Source organism: Penaeus japonicus, unplaced genomic scaffold (genome assembly GCF_977035675.1).
Source record: "Penaeus japonicus unplaced genomic scaffold, GWHDUDI00000001_assembly GWHDUDI00000018, whole genome shotgun sequence".
NCBI classification, from domain to species: Eukaryota; Metazoa; Arthropoda; class Malacostraca; order Decapoda; family Penaeidae; genus Penaeus; species Penaeus japonicus.
This window is the reverse complement of record NW_028234420.1, coordinates 18,755,380-18,760,379: the sequence shown is the minus strand read 5'-3', so window position 1 is coordinate 18,760,379 and position 5,000 is coordinate 18,755,380. Positions and strand designations below refer to the sequence as shown.

The 5,000-nt window shown below is 35.6% G+C and overlaps 1 protein-coding gene across 1 annotated transcript in view; it reads right to left on the bottom strand.

Annotated features, from left to right (window-relative positions):
* Window positions 1-5,000, bottom strand: part of LOC122259123 (uncharacterized) — a gene marked incomplete in the record, with an annotated part of 13,922 nt that overhangs the window by 5,052 nt on the left and 3,870 nt on the right.

Sequence of the window (5,000 nt, the reverse complement as noted above, 5' to 3'; positions counted from 1 at the left end):
GCTATTATTTTGCCATACCATCCCCCCCCCCCGTGATATGAGAATGATTTAAGCAAGACATGAAGAAGAAGCCTCGCGTGAGGGAACCGCGTCAGCGTGAGGGGAGGAAGCAAACACAACCCCCCAAAAACAAGGGATGCGACTGGTTGGGGAATAGGAGGACGAAGAGAGGAGGAAGGAGAAGGGGGGGAGGGGGGATAGAGGGGAGTGGAAACAGGAGAAGAGAGGAGATAGAGAAGTGGGAGGGGGAGACAGAGAAAGAGAGGGAAGAGAGAGAGGAAATACAGAAAAGAGAGAGAGATGGAGTGAAAAGAAAGGTGAAAGAGAGAAAAAGAAGAGTGGTGAAAGCTAGAGATGAGAGGAGCGGAAAAAAGAACGACGAGAGGAAGAGACAGGAGAGGAAGATAGGAAAAGAGGGAGGTAGAGAAGGAATGGGATGGAAGGAAAAGAAATTAAGAGGTGGATGAAAGAGGGAAAGGGGAGTTGATGGAGATAAAGGCGAATGTAGGAATAAAAGAAAATAGATGAGAGCAGGAAAGAGGAAGGGAGAAAATAAGATGGAAGCGGTTTTGCAAATAGCGAAAAGAGAAGTAAGAGAGAGTGAGATAACACAGACAGAGAGAGAAGAGATGAGAGAGAGAGGAGAGAGAAGGGGGAGAGAGAGAGAAGTGAGAAGAGATGAAGGCCAAGGAGAAAAGAAAGAGACTGAAAAACAAAATGAAGAGAAAGTAGGGTAGACAGACAAAGGAAAGAGAAAGAAAGATGCAAGATAATGGGAACGATGAAAATGAAAAACGATAGAATGAAAAAGAAAGACATAAGGAAAAAAAATAAATCCTGAAAAACAACCTAAAAATCGAGTGAAAAATTAAATGGCACACAAAGCAAACAAACAAAAAACGGACAGACAGAATGGAACACTTTGCAAGGAATCAGAAAAAAATCTAGAAAATAAAGAAAATATTTAGAAATAAAAAATGACCGCCTCGCATTGTAAGAACGCAAAAAACGAAGGAGGAGAAGAGCAGAAGGACAGAACGGAAGGAGGGAGAGTAAGAAAGGAAAGAAGGAAGGAGGAAAGGAAGGAAGGAGAAGGAAGGAGGGAAGAGAGGAGGGGGGGGAAACTGGAGTTCATGAAGTAGTTAGATTGGTATGGGTCCCGACCCTCGTGGAAGATTTATAGCACCAGTTTGTTCCACTTCACTCAACGGTATATGCAACCTGGAACCGACGATGCTAGGACCAGACAGAATTCGCGGAACACAAGGAAGGAGAGAGTGGAGGTGAGAGAAAAGAGAAAGAAAGAGAGGGAGGGGAGGGAGGAGGAAGCGAGGAGGAAAAGAGAAGGGAGGGGGTTGGGGGTAGGGAGGGAGGGAGGGAGAGAGGAAGAAAGGGTTTAGGAGGGGAGGCAGGGAGGGGATAGTAAAGATAAAGGACAGTGTGAACGAGAGAGGAGAAGGAAGAGAGGAGAGAGAGAGAGAAGCAGTAATAGCTCCTTACCAGTTATCGAGGTATTCGTGTACATTACCTCATACTTATGAAAGAGTTTTGCGTGGGGATTAAAACCTACTCGACACTGATAGCATTGCTTTTATCGACCATTTTGGTTTTTCAGGGTTTAAAAGTCGGGGAGGTGGGGGGGGGGGCGGGGAGGAGGTGGGGAGAGTTGGAGTGGGGAAAGAAGTAGGAAAAGGGATGGATGAGAGGGGGTGGGGGAGAGAGGGAAATGAGGTGGGGAGAGGGAAATGGGGGAAATGGGGGTGGGGGGGAAAAGGAGAAGGAAAAAGGTGGGATGAGGGGGATGAGAGGGGGTGGGGGAAAGGAGGAAAAAGAGGAATAGGTGGTGGTGGAAAGGGGTTAAAGAAGGGTTAGGGGAAAATGAGGAAGAGGGTGTGGAGGGAAAGGAGGAAAGGTGGGGGAGAGGGGGAAGAGAGAATGGGGGAAGGAATGGGGGAGAGGTGGGGAGGTTGGGGTCGATGACATATGAAATTTGGTTTATATATCTGTTTTTTACTGACTTCAGATTAACATACAACCATTCTTTTATTCTAGTTAACAAACGCAAGCAACAACAAGGCGACATATCAGCAAACAAATCAAACAATAAAAACGGAGGAAACGAAAAAGTCTGAGACAGAGCTGGAGTGTTACGTTATGGCCGTTGGCAACTTAGGCATTTTCAGGAGCCGTTGCCGTTCTGGCACTGTAACCTCCGATGACGAATGGATTTTTAGTCCGCCGGACCGAGACAATTTCAAAGGCTAAATTGGCTGCCGTTGATGGCTGGGTTTGGGACGTTGGGGAAGGGCGGAGTCGATAGGGCCTGGGTAGGGGAGGATCTTAGGATATAAATATAAATATATATATTATATATATGTGTGTGTGTATTGTGTGTGTGTGTGTGTGTGTTGTGTGTGTGTGTAGTGTGTGTGTGTGTGTGTATGTTGTATATATTATATATATATATATTTATATATATATATATATATTTATATTATATATATATATTATATATATATATACATATGCTATATAATTTATATATATATATATAATATATATATATATATATATATATATATATATAAATATATATGCATATGTATATATATATATATATATATAGATTATATATATGCAATTTTTGTATAAAATTTATTCATAATTTCATCCAAATAGTTTCGGCCGAGACAGAGGGTCAAGGGGATTAATGAGTGGGTTCCTTTGCCATAAGTTGCCATACTCATGCACGTCCGCCCGATCACACACCTTAAAAAAGAGAAATGAAACAGTATCTCTGTTTGTACAACAAAAGGAGTCCTTTAATTTATTGCCAATATAGCTACAAATATAAGAACATAGTTGACAATACAATTCCATTAACATGAACATATCACAAGAAGAAATAACTTCTTATCAAAGGTTGGTGAGAACAAACTGTGGTGTCAAAGTATTTGATTATTGGATTTAATAAATACTTATTACTTAGTCGTTTTAGTCTTTCTTTGAAAATATTTAGGGATGTGACTAAAATGTGACTGAGTGAACTTAGAAAGACGGTGAGAAGGAGAGCGAATGAGGTTGCGATGACGAATACAGTAATTATGATTCATTATGGTCAGGGAGGAAGATACTTAGTGAACTATTAACTTTTTCACCAATACATCAAGAAGTGGCTATGGCAAAATTTATATATATCATCAACAATCTTAAACATTGAGTTTTCTTTTAACAACAAGGTTACTTGTATTAATCACTAGGGTGACCATTATTTGTTCATTGTACAGTAGATTAAATATGCTTGTACACCCATAGGTCAGGATATGGGGTATATGTGAAGCATTAATGTAAAATCCATATTCTAGAATATGTAGAGGCACAAAATCTTGATTTGACGGTGAGGAGTACCGATGTGTCTATCAATATTTATTATGGGTGTATGAATTATCTATATGATGGATTAGACAAAAAGTCATATGCACAATTATTAAAAAGTCTCCCACCAAGGAACCTTTTTTTAACGTGACTTCGTTCTATGTTGATATTTACAGTTCTCTTATGTTCAAGTTGGGGTAGGTGATAATTTTTCTTATTTGTAAATAATAACGCATAATTACGTTTGTTGCCAATATTGGTAGTGGAGCTTCTATTGGCACACACAAACCATTGATACAGTTACTGTAATTCTTCGGTTAGTTAAGACAATTAAATGTTCTGGACTTGAGCCAATATGTAATAACTGTCCATATCATTCAGCAAATAAACATGCTTTTTGTTTATTTAGTAATAAAATATTCGTTTTATGGTCCATTAATGCACATAAAAACAATATTGGGCCTACATCCACACAACCCTTATGTAGTAGGGACTCTCCAAAAATAACTGTGTTTACCAGAGTCACTTGTGGTCCTCGCATAGTCAGGTAATCTTAAAAAAACCTATTAATGAATCGACCAGACCACATCCTGAATACCATGATAGTCACATCTTATCCAAGATAACTTTTTATGATTAACTGTACTTCAAAGGATTTTGTTTGAAAATAGACAGAACTGACAGAATTGTATCGAGGGCAGAGTATACTGATTAGATACAAGTGTTTACACTTGCCGGAAAGGTATTATGTTAGCGTTCTAACAGCCAACACTGTGATGGAGTTTAGAGAAATATTTTTACTTTTCTATATAATCCATTATACTCACCATACCACATCACACAAATATGTGTGTGTGTATATATCTATAAAATATTTATATAATATATATATATTTATATGTATATATGTAAATATATAATATAAATATATAAATATATTTATGTTATATATAAATATATATACTGTATATATTATAATATAATATATATTATATATATATATAATTATATATTATATATATGTAATGTAATGTAATGTTAATACATATAATAAATAAAATAAACAAAATATTATATCTAGATCTACGATATATATCAATAACTATATAATATATTTATATATATATAACTATATAATATATATTATATGTGTGGTGTTTGTTGTGTGTGTGTGTGTGTGTGTGTGTGTGGTGTGTATTCTCATCTATCTATATAATATATGGTATAATATATGTATATATATATAATTTATAAAAACAATATTTTATATATATACTATATATAACATATATATAATAGTACATACTATATATACAATATATAATACATTATATATTATATATTTATATATATCTATATATATATATATATATATAATATATATAATATAATATATGTTGTGTGTGTGTGTGTGTTTATTATCTATCTATTATCTATATATATATATATATATATATTATATATATATATATATATATATATAGATACATATATTTACATATATAATATACATATATTATACATATCATATCTATATATTATATATCTATATATATATATTATATATATGTGTGAGTGTGTGTGTGAGTTGTGTGTGTGTGTGTGGTGTGTGTGTGCTGTGTACA